The following is a 19,254-nucleotide window of genomic DNA, read 5'->3' as shown; positions in this document are numbered from 1 at the left end:
TGATGTTGGAAACATTGAGGAAGGAACAACTCAATGCTAAGTTTTCAAAATGCGAATTTTGGTTAAATGAAGTGCAATTTCTAGGACATATCATCTGTATTGAAGGAATTCAAGTCGATCTAGCAAAGATTGAAGCTATTTTAAACTGAGAGAGACCAAAGACTCCGACGGAAGTCAAAAGTTTCTTCGGATTAGCAGGTTATTACAGAAGATTTGTTAAAGGTTTTGCAAAAATAGCCACACCACTAACCAAGTTGACTCGGAAGAATGAAAAGTTTGAATTGAATGAGAAATACGAAGAGAGTTTTCAAGAATTGAAGAATCGACTAGTAACCGCACCTGTACCTGTTTAACCTGATGATCAGAGAGATTTTGTCATTTACAGCGATGCATCCTATCGAGGACTCGGATATGTTTTGATACAGCATGGCAACATAATCGCATACGCTTCTAGACAACTAAAGCCTCATGAGAAAAAGTATCTGACACATGATATGGAACTAGCAGCAATTGTATTCACACTGAAACTTTGGAGATATTACCTTTACGACGAAAGATGTGAAATTTACACGGATGATAAAAGTCTGAAGTACATTTTCATGCAGAAAGAACTCAACATGAGACAGCGACGTTGGCTAGAGCTAATCAAAGATTACGATGTATCAATCAAAAATCATCCATGAAAAGTGAATGTTGTAGCAGCTGCATTCAGTCGAAAGGAAAGATTGAACCTGTTAACATATTCAGAGGAATTACTCAGAGAATTCGATAAATTGGAAATTGAAGTTCGTGGTCCAGAAAGCTCCACTAAAATGATCTACGCAATGACTTTTCAACCGAAATTATTGGAAAAGATAAGAAGATGTCAGGAAGAAGTAATGAATCATGAAATCGAAAATCTTACAGGGGAAAAAATTACCAGCCAGAAAGATGATAAAGGAATTTTTTGAGTTGCTTCGAGAATCTGGATACCTAATATACCGAAATTGAAAGTGGAAATTTTGCAAGACGCACATAGTTCAAGATATTCAATTCATCCCGGAAGCACCACAATGTATAGAGATCTGAAGGAAAGCTTTTGGTGGCCAGATATGAAGAAAGAGATAGCAAATGGGTCAGTAAGTGTTATACGTGCCAACGAGTCAAAGCTGAACATCAACGCCTGAGCGGATTACTAAAACCACTAGATATTCCAGAATGGAAATGGGAGCACTTAGCAATGGATTTCGTAGTAGGACTTCCAAGGACCAGAGCAAATCAAGATGTGATTTGGGTTATCATCGACAAATTAACGAAGTCAGCATATTTCCTCCCAATCAACGAAAGATTTTCACTTGACAAGTTAGTACATTTATATCTTAAGGAAATTGTGATGCGTCATGGAGTACCTGTGTCCATTGTATCGAATCGAGATCCCTGTTTTAATTCGAGATGTTGGAGACAATTCCAGGAATGTCTAGGAACCAAGCCAAACATGAGCACTGCTTATCATCCTCAGACGGACGGGCAAAGTGAAAGGACTATACAGACAATTGAAGATATGTTACGTGTATGTGCGATAGATTTTGAAGGCAGTTGGGACGAACATTTACCGTTAGTTGAATTCTCTTACAACAACAGCTACCATGCGAGCATCAGAATGCCACCTTATGAAGCCTTATATGGAAGAAAATTCAGATCACCTACATGTTGAGATGAAGTTGGAGAGCGCAAAATTCTAGGTCCAGAACTGATTCAGCAGAGCAAGGAAAAAATAGAACTTATTCGTCAGCGACTCGAGGTAGCGCAAAATCGACAACGTAAATATGCAGATCCAACTAGAAGAGATGTGGACTATCAAGAAGGTGAACATGTATTACTGAAGATATCACCATGGAAGGGATTGACTAGGTTTGGCAACAAAGGCAAGCTAAAGCCCCGATACGTTAGTCTATTTGAAATTCTGAAGAGATTCAGAAAAGTTGCATACGAGTTAGCTTTACCGCCCCATATGTAGTATATTCATAATGTGTTTCATGTGTCAATGCTTAAGAAATATAACCCTGATACAAGGCATGTAAGAGTATGAGCCGATAGAACTTCAGGCAGATTTATCATATATAGAACAGCCGGTAAGAATTTTAGATCGGCAAGAGAGAGTCTTAAGAAATAAGTCTGTACCATTAGTAAGAGTCTTGTGGAGAAATCCCGTGGTTGAAGAATCAACCTGGGAGCTTGAGAGTGATATGTTAGAAAAGTACCCTCAGTTATTTTCATAGCGTGATTCTGAGGACATAATCCTATTAGGGGGGAGAATGTAACGCCCGAGAAATTTCATTTGTATTATGTCTTAATAAATATAATATATGTGTATTATTATGTGATTAACTGTGTTGAGTCGTAAAACCCTAATTGATATGTGCTACGAGTTGTCTGTTTTGATCGTAATATGTTTTGAGTATTTATCGAGTGTTTTATTATGAGTTATATGTTTATATCAAAACCCGTACATCTCAAACAGTGTTTTAAAAACCCATATTTCAAACAAAATCATTGGCCCTATTTTTCCAAGTATGGCCTATACCAGATCAATATTCTGAACATCTAGACGTTTTATAAATTAACCTTTTTCGCGAAAAACGACTTTTCCGGGCCCCTTCGGGTGTCAAAAACCCCACAAAAATTACATTTTTATTTTTATATTATCATGAAATTATCAAACATCATTTTTCTTTGCATTTTTATATTATTCATAATTTTTGGGAATTTTTGGCATATATTTTGTATTTATTTGATTTTTAAAAATTCATAATTAATACACAAAAATTATAAAAATTAGGGCCAAATAATTTTATTAGATGTGTAATTGGACCCTTAATTTTATTTAGGGGTATTATTTTGGTAAATATAAATAGTTAATTACTTATTAAAAATTGGAATATTCAAGAAATTCAAGTGTTGGTGAAGAACAAGCTGAGAATTAAACCATCGATTTGGAAATGATTCTGTTGCTCAAATCTTTCATGCGAGTAACCAAAACGAAGCTTATGATCTCTACTTTTTATTCATACCATCAATTTCCTGTTTTGTTGCTTCTATTTTCAATTCGTATTTTGTGGTTCATGTACTGAAATTAGGGGTTTTGATTCCTGGGGTTATTGTTTGTAATTGATGCTTTATATAGCTTCCTGTGGACTGTTACAATCGATTTCAAGTAGCTTTAACATCAAATGATAATTGAATGTGTAGTTTGAGTAGTAAGGTTTATGCTACTTTTATTTTAGTTCATTTTTAATTTTATACGAATCTGAGTTTGTTTTGGTTATAGGGATTAGATTATAGAAGTTAAGAGCTTTATTTTGAGATGTTATTTACAATTTTTCATGTACGAAATTGTTAGTTTGGTTTTTGGCCGGAGTTGTGCTTGGTTTGATCGGAGAATTCGATGTACAGGTTATTAGATTGTAATATTAGTTTAGTTGTGTTCCTGGTGTAATATTGAATGAAATCGGTACTAGAATCGATCCAAACGGTTCCTGGATCGTCTGTAAAAGGCTCGTCGGGGTTACGATTGGAGCTCGCCGGCGTTCGTGGCGGTTCTAGCCGGAGAACACGACCCGGATGACGGTGGTTGCAGAGAGTACAATGACTGAGTTCCTGGAAGCATGGGGAATGAAAGCCCTCGACTAATATTATCGTTTCATCGCTGTTTTAGCCGGAGTAGTTCGCCAGAAAACCCACCGACGACGTTGCCGGTGGGGCAGTTCTTGAAGGCCCGATAAACCAAATCCCGAACCGCTTGTTTTATTTTTAACCCGGTTTTGATCTTGATTTTTACTAAACTGATTTCTAAAACTGTTTCTGAATATTTAATTATTACTTTTATTTTTATAAATCAGAAAATTAGTTTGTAAATTCTAAAAATCAAATAAAATTCAGATTTAAAATCTGATAATTTTTATAAATAATTTCTAAATTATTTTATTAATTTAGAAATTCAATATTAATTGATTAAATATTTATTTAATTATTTATCTAATTATTTAGTTATTTATTTATTATTTAATAATTAAGTAATAAGTAAAATTAAATAATAAGATCGAATAATTCGATTAATGATTCTATAATTAATCAATTAATGCGAGTAACTCGTAATTATTGGAGTTGTGTTTCGATAATTTGGGAATTGGTGTTCGAGCGTTGATTTATTTATGCGATCAGAGTTGTAATGATTATTTGTACCGGATAATTAATTATAAGTAATTGATTTAATCATATCGGTACATACTATGCTTGCTTCATTATGAAGGATGTCTGTTCTCATAGACATTTGTGTGGTGACACTATAGCTAGTATGTAGGTGATTATTATAGAATAAGTTCACTGAACATGACTCACACAGCTGAACAACTGATGAAGTTCACTCACGTGTCAACAGTTGTTCACATAGTGATAGTTGTACAAGTATCCTTAGACTTGAGGTCATCATAGTCATCTTGTGTACACTGAACTATGCTTTGGTTTAATTCTTAGTCTCCAGGGAGAATTATAAGGGCTCTATTGGGTATAAGAATTTGTACACGAAGATAGTGTATGATCAATAAAGGATCTGCCCCTTCCAGTGAAGGAAGTGTTCAATGTTGATCCAATTATGCTAGATCAGGATTCTCTGGCCAGAGTGAATGAAATTAGAAATGAGTTTCTAATTTATATTAAATAGAACTAAGCATAGTGAATGGGAAAGCAAATGGTTAAATACAAGGCATGGAATTATATCTAAAAATTAGGGAATAATTATTTAAAAATATAATTAAGGTTTAATTAATTATAATTAATTATTTATAATTGATTTATAATTAATTAAATCTTGTTTATTGCGTAATAATTAAACCGTTAATCCGATTTGAGTGAAACGAAGACCCCTAGACTCAGAAAAATGGACCGATTCCATTAAAAATAATTATAAATCATAATTTCTTCCAAAAGCAAGTAAGCTTATGATAAATAATTGTTTATAGACCCAATTGGTGATAGAATCGAGTCTAATAAATCCTGAAAAATTAGGAATCGAACCAGATAGCATTTGTTAATGCGAGTGTAAGTCTATTATCGATTCTAAAATAATTATAAGTCTAAAATTAATTATGTGCCTTATGTGCTATGTGATTTATGTGATTATGTGAACCTTATGTGTTATATAATTATATGCTAGTCGAATAGAATCGTATGGGTAGACGATTAGGACTTTGTGGTATCAACTTGAGGTTTGCGTATGAAGTAAGTCATCTAAACGCATATTTTTCCCTTAATAGATTCAGTACCAATAAGGCAAATCAAGCAGGAGATAGAAGGCTGTGAATCATACGAGGTGAAGTGCGAGTCAGACAAGTTTTTCTCCTATTCTAAGTTCAGAATTGTGAATTACGTTCAACTTTCCATTACAATTATACCTTGATAATTATTATTCACATACTCTGATATATCCTGATGTTGGGATAATATCCTGATATTGGGATACATCGAAAGCATACCGATTGTTTCGGATGCTAAACTATGGACTAGATGGTTACTATACGTGTTACGACCGGTATCTTCGTGTAATATTATTTGTGGATTTGGTATAATATTAAAACCGAATGAAAATATATTCAATGATTGTACGTTTGTGTGAGTGCAAATTTCTGCATTATAAATTTGCTTTATGTAGTGTATGATTTTTCAAAGCAAGAGTTTATTTAATTTCTTTAATTTTGATTTATAAGGAATATTCTAAGCCTTGGAAAAATTTTCTTTTAAAAGGTATTTTGTTCACAAATTTTAAAAATGATTTTATAAAGTCTCTAAAAATCCAAGTTATTTTATGGTATAAATTTTATAATTTTTGAACTTGTATTTTATTTTATAAAAATAAATCATTATAACTTTTAGTTGTCATATTTAGCAAATTACAAGAAAGCCCTTGCATGCAAACCTCCCTCTCATTCTTTTCAAGGACAAAGAGGACAATTCCAACCCCACTGACTCTTATTTTTCTAGCCAATTTCCTTCTTTACCCTTGCATGCAAATTGAACCAAGTTCAAGTGGAAGGCTAATCATGTCAATTCCTAATTCCACTCACTTTTGCCAATACAAAAACCATAAAACAAGCAAAGACATGATCATTTCACTTCACTCACCACCACACTTTCTCCTCCCTCCCTCCTCCCTCTCTCACTCTCGGCTATTAGCCGAAACCCCCCTCCCCATTTTTTTTCTTCATTCCTCAACCAAGCTTCTACTCATATTTAAGTTCCCATACCATGATCACTCATATTTCAAAGAATTTTGAGTAGAAAGTTTAAGTTTAAAAGTTGCATGTAAAGGTTTTAGTGAAACTCAAAATACAACCTTGATTCTTGTGAGTTTAGGGTTGTTTTGAGAGGACTACAAGGAATGGATAAGTGCCAAGTCTTGAGAAGGAAACTCTTGATGATTAAATGGCCCTTCCCATCCATTTCATTCGGCCATGACCATATGGGAGCCGAATGAATGGTCCTTGAGATCATTCTTGTTGTTTTGCTCAAATTTTGCATGTTTATGTGATAATGACTTGAATTTTGTGGTGAAAATTTGATAAAACTCCTTGCATGCTAAGTGATCATCTAGGTATAGCTCATGCTAGGCTTGCATGTCAATTTTATGGTAGAATATATGTAGAAAATGTGTTGTTTTGGTTTGCAAAACCCGAGGACATGCATGCATGTGGATTTCTCTTAGAATGTTGTAAGATTTTGATCATTTGGAAAGATTTTGTTAGTGAGCCTTAATTTCAGTAGGAATAATGTGTTATTATTGATTTATGCTTCTTGTTGCATGGTAATAATTCGTGGTTATCTTTTATAAAATGCATATTTTGTGGTTTCAAAAACTTAATGAATGGTGAGTTGAGAAATGTGATCTCTTTTGTTTTGCCATAATTGTACCTTAGGTAAGGATGATCTCACCCAAGGTTATTTTGAGAATAAGGGAGTTAGTTCAGTAGATTACCATGTATAAGTCTTGGTTTAAGTATTGGGATGTTGGTAGTTGAGTTTGTCAAGTCAAAACCTTGGAGTAATGAGAGTTATAGTTTCTGCAGAAAATCAGTTTAGTACCCTGAGGTTTAGAGTGAGTTTTGACCATGTCATTGATGTGCACTTTGAACCCAAGCCATAAGAAGTTAGTATTGGGAGTATATAAAAGGTTTTAGGAGTTGGTTGGAGGTTTGCATGTCATTTGATTAGGTGCACAAGTAGAATAACAAAATCTGTCCAGCAGGGGACAGTTTTGTTGCAACTTAGAAATAGGAAGATTTGACCATGTCATGGGTAGGCCCTCATTAGTCCCTATTGGGTCTTAGTTAGAGGGAGTGTCAGAGAAGTTTTTCCAACCATAGTTCATAGGATATGAGTTATAACCATGTGTCACTAGTTAATTCAAGTCAGGGCGTTTTCTGCCCAGAAAAACAGGGGAACCTTAGACTTTTAGCTTAGGCCCAAGAAGGCCCAAGACAGGCCCTTGAGCCACATCAAGTTTGTGAGATGCCCTTAGGTCAGGAGAGTCTTGTGTAAAAGTTTTGAAGGAAAACTTGTAGTTTAAGTGTGCCTAATGCACTCAAGAAACTATAGTTGTCATTCTGAAATTTGCACCAGTGAGCACTTTCACTTATCACATAGTTTTAGAACACTTAGAAGTGAGTATTAGGTCGACCACCATAGTTGTAAGATGGTATAAGGTCAGTAGAGCTAAAGGCACAAGTGAGGGTCAATAGGTTTTGGATAATTTAGGAAAGGCACATCGAGTTAGGAAGCCAAAATTAGAAGACCTTGTCTAGTTTAGCGACCAAGTGACTTAAGATGTGAGTCGAGATCATCCAAGCCTAGTGTTGCATTATGGTATATATGGTGTTATTTGGTGTTAATATATGATATGTGAATATGTGGCTATATGTGTACTTTTGTAATTTAAAAGTGAATATAAAATTAAGTGCGTATAGGCCTAAATGCCATCCATATTTAATTTCAAGTTGCAAATAGGTTAAGATGGTAAGAATATATTATAATGAGGATTATTATTATTATTATGTAGGATCTCGAGACGAGGGAAAACTTGCCATAAAGGTCGAGTGAAGCTCCAGTTGCTCCTACCAGTCAGACTAGACCAGCCTTTCTCAAGGCAAGTGATTCAACTTGACCTTCGTATTTACTGTAAACAGTTCATATATATATTGATGCAATTATCCTGAGTCATTTTGATATATTTTAAATCAAGCGTATCTTTTGTTTATCTTTGAATTATATAGAAATGCCATGAACCCTCGAGTATGTATTGCAAGTAGTTCAAAAGCCTTTTCATGATAGTTAAATGCCAGGATAAAATGAAGAGTTGATATATTACTTGATTGATCCTCTTGATTAACATGCTGATGATTCCTAAGTATTGATATTTCATCCTGATACTTGAATCCCTATAGAACCTTACCTTGAACCCTGAAAGTCAGAAACTTATCAAAGTGATCCCTCATTGATTGATACCCCACTTTCTTATCCTAAAGCTTGACAACTCTGATATATCCTGAGCTAAAGAATCATTTCTTCATACCTTAACACCCATAGTATTGATGGAGCTTATCTTCTTGATGATCCAACACCTGTACCTTGACGAGAAACCATTGTTTTAAGGCTAGTTTGGCATTACCCCTTTATATTATCCATTAGTCTCACTAAATTTTCCTGTCCAAGTTCTGACATATGTAAACCTTTTGGTTACCCTAATAGAGTAAAATTTTGTAAATCATGGCCCTGAGATTTAGTACCATATTTCCCGTGTTTCGAGTTGATCTATAATCCCTTAATAAAAATGTTTACTGTTAAAAGAGATTTTGTTATAATTCGGCATCAGTTTTTGAAATAAATAAAATATGGGTTTTCAGTCCCAAAGGGGGATAAATGTTTTCCTTGAATAGTGGATCTGGACTGAGACGCGAGTCCTTTCCACACTTATATTAGGGTTAAAAGTTGCCTAGGGATTCCCGTTAATGTTTTAGAACCCATCGAGGTTCGGGATTACTTCGCGGCTGATCACCGGCTGTAGTCCGTAGCGTCATAAAATGATTTTGATTAAGACATGATTTTAAAATTGTTTTGATACAAGCAAAATGATGCTAACTCACATAGTTCTATCTCTCGTTACCATTGGTTATGTCTTTCCATTGTCATACTTTAATGTATATCTCGATTTATGTTTTGTGTCGTACTGTTAGCACTTGTTGAGCATTTGGCTCACTCCCTGCTTTACCCTGATATTACAGCTAGCAGCTATGGTTAGATTCAAGCAGACTGCCCGTAAGACCTATGATGCTGATGCTTATGTTCGAGCTCAGGTAGAATAAGTAATAATAGTTTGTGTGAGGACTCGGTACTTTTAATCAGATGTAATAGTTGGTAGTGTTGGGCTGTTCCAAACCCTAAACTGTAAGATCTTGGAGTTGGTTGTGTATTCTTCTTTTAAAATATTGTAATAGTTATTATTTAATTTGCTGTTTAAGTTGGGGGCGTGACAGGTTTTGGTATCAGAGCTACGGTTTAAAGTCCCTGGACAGCCCAAATAGGTTATAGGATATGTGTGTAGGTTATAGATATTATGCGAGAGAGTAGGTTAAGTAAATTATTATTAATACTCTTCTTATTGGTTGTCAGCAAAGGGCGCATTCCTCGTCATCCTCTGGGTCGGACGACACTATTACTTTCGCAGTGTATGATGAGTTGAGGCGCGAGTTCGACATGCTTCAGGGCAAGTACGACCGACTGATAGACCGACTGAAGAACGTGTATCCGGACAGCCGAAACTACGAAGGGAAGCCCAAGGAGCAGATGACTGCGAGACTTGAGACCTTGGTTCACTACGTCAACACTAAGCTTGAGGAGATGCCAGCGCACCGGGACCGTACCAGCCATTATGTCATTCAGATGGTGGCGGATGAGCTCCAGAGCATTGTGAAGACGCTTCGAGAGGAAAAGACTACCAAGCCCCGTTCAGATGGAGTGGAGCCTTAGTTCTTTCCATTTACCTTTCATGTTGTTGTACTATCAGACTCTATGGAATCCCCAGTTGTTTCCGTTGTTTCCTTTAAATAAGCCTGTTATTCCTAGAATCAGACTTTGTCCCAATCCTATGTATTGTGACCTTTAAAATTTTAATAATTATGTTCTATTGTTCCATTTGCTCTCAACTGTTATTTTACGTTTTTATATGCATCATCATATCTGCTTAATTTGGAAACTTGACCCCATATGTAAATAAGAATGCCATGCGATACCCTCGAATCAATTTATCATTCATATCTCTTTTGACATAACTCTTATTTCAGGATTATGCCTCCCAAAAAGAAGAACCCAACAACCACATCCACCACAGACCCAAATATTCTTCGACTACCGGAAACTTTGCAACAACAAACCAATGATATAGCTCAACAACAACTAACTCTTCAACAACGAATTGAAAACCAAGATAACCGTGAGCCACACCAACCACCTGAACCACCAGTACCACCTAGACAAATTGTCACTTTCAAGGCTTTTCAGAATGTGAATCCACCTGCATTTTATGATACCACTGATCCAGTGATAGCTAACACATGGATCAAGGAGATGGAAAGGGCTTTTGAGTTGGTACAGTTAGGAGACGATAAGAAGACGCCGTATGCTACTTACTTCTTGAAGGGAGAAGTCATCTATTGGTGGGAATCAGTAAAAGCTATGGAAGTCACTCAGCAGGTTTCTTGGGAGAGATTTAAGAAGTTATTTCTGGGCAAGTATTACCCTAAGTACATGCATAATCAGATGGAGCTAAAATTTCTTGAGTTGAAGCAAGGGAACATGACTGTATTGGAGTATGAGAAGAAGTTCACTGAGTTGTCAAGGTTTGTGACAAAGTATACCAGCACTGAGGAGGAAAAAGCAAAGAAATTTTAGCAAGGATTGGAGCCTTGGATCAGAGACAGGGTGGCTATGTTTGAGCTTGAAACTTATGCGGGAGTAGTACAGAAAGCTGCTCTGATTGAGAATAATGGGATGCAGTCAAGGAAAGAGAGGGATAACAAGAAGAGGAAGGTTCCATTTTATGGAGAAAAGTCTGAAGCCGGAAGTTCACAAGATCGGAATGTAAAGTGGATTGGTTTCCAGAAGGGCGTAAATTTTCAAAAGAAAGGAAATTTGGGTAAAAGGCAAGAATCGAAGGGGAACAATCAGGCAAGCCAAGGGCAAGTTGGAGAAAACAGGTTCCAGAGGCCAGAATGCAAGCACTGCGGAAGAAGGCACCCCGGAGTGTGTAATAAGTTGAGCATGACATGCTACAGGTGCAATCAGAAGGGACATTTGGCGAATGAGTGCAAGATGTCGAAGCCAGGAGCTACGTGTTACAAGTGTGGGAAGATTGGACACATAGCTAGGGAGTGCAAGGCAACCGGACCAGTCAAAGCTCTGATGAATGTGGAAAGTACCAGTGCAAGCGTGCCAGCTGAGGTATTGGCATTACCTCCACCACCTACACCAACCCCGCAAGCAACAACAAGGACATTTGATTTGAAGATGAAGGATGTTGTACAGAATTCGGAGGTGATAGCAGGTACACTTTTACTCAATAATGTCAAAGCTAAAGTGTTGATTGATTCGGGAGCAACAAGATCTTTCATATCAGAATCTTTTGTTGATAAGCTTCAATGTGAGAAAATGATTATGAGTGAGGTAGTGAATGTGGTAATTGTGAACCAAGAGAAGATTCCTGTGAATCAATTTTGTCCAAAGTATGAGATTGATATTTCAGGGTATAAGTTTTCAGCCGACTTGATACTCTTCAAGTTGGGAGAGTTTGACATAATTTTAGGAATGGATTGGTTAGGAGAGAATAATGCTCAGATTAATTGTAAGACCAAGAGAGTGTATTTAAAGACGAAGAGTGGAGAGAAGGTAGTATTTAAGGGGCAGAGGCAAGAGCAACTATTTCTTACAATTGTTCAGGCTAAGAAGCTACTTAGAAAAGGTTGTGAGTCGTTCCTAGCTTATGTAGTGGATTCGGAAAAAGGCAGCCCCAGCATGGAAGATATCCCTGTAGTTAACGAGTTCCCGGATGTGTTTCCCGACGAACTACCATGCTTACCACCAGATCGACAAATCGAGTTCGAGATCAACCTTGCTCCAGGAACGGAACCAGTTTCAAAGGCCCCGTATAGGATGGCACCAGCAGAAATGAAAGAGTTGGTGAGCCAGCTACAGGAATTGTTGGATAAGGGAGTGATACGGCCAAGTGCGTCACCATGGGGAGCACCTGTTCTGTTTGTAAAGAAGAAAGATGGGAGTATGCGTTTATGCATATATTATCGGGAGTTGAATAAGGTAACGATCAAGAACCGCTACCCGCTACCAAGGATAGATGACATTTTTGATCAGTTGAAGAGAGCAAAATGCTTTTCAAAGATTGACTTGAGATCGGGATACCATCAATTAAAGATCAAAGAAGAAGATATTCCCAAGACCGCATTCAGGACCAGATATAGGCATTATGAAATCCTAGTAATGCCGTTTGGACTGACCAACGCTCCGGCCGTATTTATGGATCTGATGAATCGGGTATTTAAGAAGTATTTGGACAAATTTATCATGGTATTTATTGATGACATCCTTATTTATTCTAAGTCGGAAGAAGAACATAAGCAGCACCTCTGGATAGCATTAGAGATACTCCGACAAGAGAAGTTGTATGCCAAGTTTACCAAATGTGAGTTTTGGTTAAAGGAAGTTCAATTTTTGGGGCATGTCATTGGAAATGAGGGAGTTAAAGTGGATCCGGCAAAGATTGAGGCAGTTATGAGTTGGGAGAGGCCAAAGACCCCTACGGAAGTGCGAAGTTTTCTAGGATTGGCCGGATACTATAGAAGATTCGTCAAGGATTTCTCGAAGATCGCCATGCCATTGACCAAGTTAACTAGAAAGAATCAAAAGTTTGAATGGAGTGCAGAATGTGAAGATAGCTTTCAAGAGTTAAAGCAGAAGTTGGTAACAGCTCCGGTGTTGGTACTTCCAGATGATCAAGGGAACTTTGTAATATTCAGCGACGCTTCACATAAGGGTTTGGGTTGTGTGTTGATGCACCATAGTAAAGTGATCACATATGCGTCAAGACAGTTGAAACCGCATGAGTTAAAGTACCCGACGCATGACTTGGAACTAGCCGCCATAGTGTTCACACTTAAGATTTGGAGACATTACCTCTATGGAGAGAAGTGTGAAATCTACACGGATCACAAGAGTTTAAAGTACATTTTTACTCAGAAAGAGCTCAATATGAGGCAGAGGAGATGGCTGGAATTGATCAAGGACTATGACTGTTCGATAAATTACCATCCTGGAAAGGCGAATGTAGTGGCTGATGCTCTGAGTAGGAAGGAGAGACTGAATATGATGATAACATCAAAAGAGTAATCTGAAGAAATCGAAAGATTGGAATTGGAACTTTGTGCTTATGGAAAAGTCGAGGAAGTTTGTCGTGCAATGACCTTTCAGCCAACACTAGTGGAAAAGATAAAGAAGTGTCAAGAAGAAGTAATGGAGAAAGAGAAGAATCAGTTATCTGGAGAGGAGATTAATACTCAAAGGGATGAGCAAGGGATACTAAGGTTTTCTTCCAGAATATGGATTCCTTGTGTACTTGAATTAAAGAATGAGATCCTCCATGAAGCCCACAATTCAAAATTTTCAATCCACCCGGGAAGCACCAAGATGTATCGAGACTTAAAGAAGAACTTTTGGTGGCCAAATATGAAGTGAGACGTGGCAGAATGGGTTGCGAAGTGCTATACTTGTCAGAAAGTGAAGGCAGAACATCAACGACCAAGCGGATTAATTCAGCCCTTGAAGATTCCAGAATGGAAATGGGAAAATATCGCTATGGACTTTATAGTAGGACTACCGCGAACGAAATCCGGACATGACGCAATATGGGCTATAATTGATCGTCTTACGAAGTCGGCGCATTTCCTTCCAATAAATGAGAAGTCGTCACTGGACAAGTTGGTTCATCTGTATGTGCGCGAAATTGTACTAAGGTATGGAGTACCTGTATCAATAGTTTTAGACAGAGATTCCCGCTTTAACTCGAGATTCTGGAAGCAATTTCAGGAATATCTTGGCACGAAGTTGAATATGAGCACGGCATACCACCCGCAGACTGATGGCCAGAGTGAAAGGACAATTCAAACAATTGAAGACATGTTGCCCAGTTGTGCAATCGATTTTGCAGGAAGTTGGGACGACCACTTGCCATTGATTGAATTCTCTTATAACAACAGCTGTCATTCCAGTATCGGCATGCCACCATACGAAGCTTTGTACGGGCAAAAATGTAGATCACCAACAAATTGGGATGAAGTAGGGGAAGGAAGAATTCTCGGCTCGGAATTGGTACAACAGTTGCATGACACAGTCAAGTTAATTCAGAAATGGTTGCTTGCTGCTCAAGATAGACAGAGGAAGTATGCGGATCCAGCGAGCAAGGATGTTCAATTCCAAATTGGCGAAGCTGTGTTGCTGAAGGTGTCACCTAGAAAAGGGTTGATGAGATTTGGCAAGAAAGGGAAGTTAGCACCTAGATACATAGGTCCTTTTGAGATTTTGAGTCAAGTAGGAAAGGTGGCCTACGAGTTGGCCTTACCACCTCAGTACCAGTATGTGCATAATGTGTTCCATGTGTCGTTGCTTAAGAAGTACAATCCTGACGCTAGCCACGTGATAGAATATGAACCTGTAGAAATTCAGGCAGACCTGTCATTTGTGGAGCAACCGGTTAAAATACTCGACTGGCAAGTAAAGAGTCTTAGGAATAAGTCGGTAAAGATAGTGAAAGTGTTTTGGAGGAACCCTAAGGTCGAAGAATCGACTTGGGAGTTAGAGTCTGATATGCGTTCTCGGTATCCTCATCTGTTCTCTTAGATTCTGGGAACAGAATCTCTTAAGGGGGAGAGGATGTTACGACCGGTATCTTCGTGTAATATTATTTGTGGATTTGGTATAATATTAAAACCGAATGAAAATATATTCAATGATTGTACGTTTGTGTGAGTGCAAATTTCTGCATTATAAATTTGCTTTATGTAGTACATGATTTTTCAAAGCAAGAGTTTATTTAATTTCTTTATTTTTGATTTATAAGGAATATTCTATGCCTTGGAAAATTTTTCTTTTAAAAGGTATTTTGTTCACAAATTTTGAAAATGATTTTATAAAGTCTCTAAAAATCCAAGTTATTTTATGGTATAAATTTTATAATTTTTGAACTTGTATTTTATTTTATAAAAATAAATCATTATAAATTTTAGTTGTCATATTTAGAAAATTACAAGAAAGCCCTTGCATGCAAACCACCCTCTCATTCTTTTCAAGGACAAAGAGGACAATTCCAACCCCACTGACTCTTATTTTTCTAGCCAATTTCCTTCTTTACCCTTGCATGCAAATTGAACCAAGTTCAAGTGGAAGGCTAATCATGTCAATTCCTAATTCCATGCACTTTTGCCAATACAAAAACCATAAAACAAGCAAAGACATGATCATTTCACTTCACTCACCACCACACTTTCTCCTCCCCCCCTCCTCCCTCTCTCACTCTCGGCTTTTAGCCGAAACCCCCCTCCCCATTTTTTTTCTTCATTCCTCAACCAAGCTTCTACTCTTTACACAAGTAAATGTTACTTCCCATACCATGATCACTCATATTTGAAAGAGTTTTGAGTAGAAAGTTTAAGTTTAAAGGTTGCATGTAAAGGTTTTAGTGAAACTCAAAATACAACCTTGATTCTTGTGAGTTTAGGGTTGTTTTGAGAGGACTACAAGGAATGGATAAGTGCCAAGTCTTGAGAAGGAAAATCTTGATGATTAAATGGCCCTTCCCATCCATTTCATTCGTCCATGACCATATGGGAGCCGAATGAATGGTCCTTGAGATCATTCTTGTTGTTTTGCTCAAATTTTGCATGTTTATGTGATAATTACTTGAATTTTGTGGTGAAAATTTGATAAAACTCCTTGCATGTTAAGTGATCATCTAGGTATAGCTCATGCTAGGCTTGCATATCAATTTTATGGTAGAATATATGTAGAAAATGTGTTGTTTTGGTTTTCAAAACCCGAGGACATGCATGCATGTGGATTTCTCTTAGAATGTTGTAAGATTTTGATCATTTGGAAAGATTTTGTTAGTGAGCCTTAATTTCAGTAGGAATAATGTGTTAATATTGATTTATGCTTCTTGTTGCATGGTAATAATTCGTGATTATCTTTTATAAAATGCATATCTTGTGGTTTCAAAAACTTAATGATTGGTGAGTTGAGAAATGTGATCTCTTTTGTTTTGCCATAATTGTACCTTAGGTAAGGATGATCTCACCCAAGGTTATTTTGAGAATAAGGGAGTTAGTTCAGTAGATTACCATGTAAAAGTCTTGGTTTAAGTATTGGGATGTTGGTAGTTGAGTTTGTCAAGTCAAAACCTTGGAGTAATGAGAGTTATAGTTTCTGCAGGAAATCAGTTTAGTACCCTGAGGTTTAGAGTGAGTTTTGACCATGTCATTGATGTGCACTTTGAAGCCCAAGCCACCAGAAGTTAGTATTGGGAGTATATAAAAGGTTTTAGGAGTTGGTTGGAGGTTTGCATGTCATTTGATTAGGTGCACAAGTAGAATAACAAAATCTGTCCAGCAGGGGACAGTTTTGTTGCAACTTAGAAATAGGAAGATTTGACCATGTCATGGGTAGGCCCTCATTAGGCCCTATTGGGCCTTAGTTAGAGGGAGTGTCAGAGAAGTTTTTCCAACCATAGTTCATAGGATATGAGTTAGAACCATGTGTAACAAGTTAATTCAAGTCAGGGCATTTTCTGCCCAGAAAAAGAGGGGAACCTTGGACTTTTAGCTTAGGCCCAAGAAGGCCCAAGCCAGGCCCTTGAGCCACATCAAGTTTTTGAGATGCCCTTAGGTCAGGAGAGTCTTGTGTAAAAGTTTTGAACGAAAACTTGTAGTTTAAGAGTTCCTAATTCACTCAAGAAACTATAGTTGTCATTCTGAAATTTGCACCAGTGAGCGCTTTCACTTATCACATAGTTTTAGAACACTTAGAAGTGAGTATTAGGTCGACCACCATAGTTGTAAGATGGTATAAGGTCAGTAGAGCTAAAGGCACAAGTGAGGGTCAATAGGTTTTGGATAATTTAGGAAAGGCACATCGAGTTTGGAAGCCAAAACTAGAAGACCTTGTCTAGTTTAGCGACCAAGTGACTTAAGATGTGAGTCGAGATCATCCAAGCCTAGTGTTGCATTATGGTATATACGCTGTTACTTGGTGTTAATATATGATATGTGAATATGTGGCTATGTGTGTACTTTTGTAATTTAAAAGTGAATATAAAATTAAGTGCGTATAGGCCTAAGTGCCATCCGTGTTTAATTTCAAGTTGTAAACAGGTTAAGATGGTAAGAATATATTATAATGTAGGATCTCGAGACGAGGGAAAACTTGCCATAAAGGTCGAGTGAAGCTCCAGTTGCTCCTACCAGTCAGACCAGACCAGCCTTTCTCAAGGCAAGTGATTCAACTTGACCTTCGTATTTACTATAAACATTTCATATATATATATTGATGCAATTATCCTGAGTCATTTTGATATGTTTTAAATCAAGCGTATCTTTTGTTTATCTTTGAATTATATAGAAATGCCATGAACCCTCGAGTATGTATTGCAAGTAGTTCAAATGCCTTTTCATGATAGTTAAATGCCATGATAAAATGAAGAGTTGATATATTACTTGATTGATCCTCTTGATTAACATGCTGATGATTCATAAGTATTGATATCTCATCCTGATACTTGAATCCCTATAGAACCTTACCTTGAACCCTGAAAGTCAGAAACTTATCAAAGTGATCCCTCATTGGTTGATACCCCTCTTTCTTATCCTAAAGCTTGACAACTCTGATATATCCTGAGCTAAAGAATCATTTCTTCATACCTTAACACCCATAGTATTCATGAAGCTTATCTTCTTGATGATCCAACACCTGTACCTTGATGAGAAACCATTGCTTTAAGGCCAGTTTGGCATTACCCCTTTATATTATCCATTAGTCTCACTAAATTTTCCTGTCCAAGTTCTGACATATGTAAACCTTTTGGTTACCCTAATAGAGTAAAATTTTGTAAATCATGGCCCTGAGATTTAGTACCATATTTCCCGTGTTTCGAGTTGATCTATAATCCCTTAATAAAAATGTTTACTGTTAAAAGAGATTTTGTTATAATTCGGCATCAGTTTTTGAAATAAATAAAATATGGGTTTTCAGTCCCAAAGGGGGATAAATGTTTTCCTTGAATAGTGGATCTGGACTGAGACGCGAGTCCTTTCCACACTTATATTAGGGTTAAAAGTTGCCTAGGGATTCCCGTTAATGTTTTAGAACCCAGCGTGGTTCGGGATTACTTCGCGGCTTATCACCGTCTGTAGTCCGTAGCGTCATTAAATGATTTTGATTAAGACATGATTTTAAAATTGTTTTGATACAAGCAAAATGATGCCATCTCACATAGTTCTATCTCTCGTTACCATTGGTTATGTCTTTCCATTGTCATTCTTTAATGTATATCTCGATTTATGTTTTGTGTCGTATTGTTAGCACTTGTTGAGCATTTGGCTCACTCATTGCTTTACCCTGATATTACAGCTAGCAGCTATGGTTAGATTCAAGCAGACTGCCCGTAAGACCTGTGATGCTGATGCTTATGTTTGAGCTCAGGTAGAATAAGTAATAATAGTTTATGTGAGGACTCGGTACTTTTAATCAGATGTAATAGTTGGTAGTGTTGGGCTGTTCCAAACCCTAAACTGTAAGATCTTGGAGTTGGTTGTGTATTCTTCTTTTAAAATGTTGTAATAGTTATATTTAATTTGCTGTTTAAGTTGGGGGCGTGACAATACGGGTCGGGTAAGAACCGGACCCTTGATTATTAGGCCATAGTTCCTTGGGTACCCCATATGTTGGTTGGGTCTATGCAGTTGGGTATAGATCTGCACTGTATCCTGACTGATCAGCAGGTTATAGTGCATATGTTGGTTCTTCTTTCCAGTCTCGTTCATTTGGCACTCGCCAGCAATGGCATTTATTATTTTTTTACAGAATCAGATGGTTGTTCAAACCAGCAGATTACTGGTT

The sequence above is a fragment of the Apium graveolens genome, chromosome 8 (genome assembly GCF_009905375.1).
Source record: "Apium graveolens cultivar Ventura chromosome 8, ASM990537v1, whole genome shotgun sequence".
Taxonomy (NCBI): domain Eukaryota; kingdom Viridiplantae; phylum Streptophyta; class Magnoliopsida; order Apiales; family Apiaceae; genus Apium; species Apium graveolens.
The sequence above is the reverse complement of the archived record's forward strand: the minus strand, read 5'-3'. Positions refer to the sequence as shown.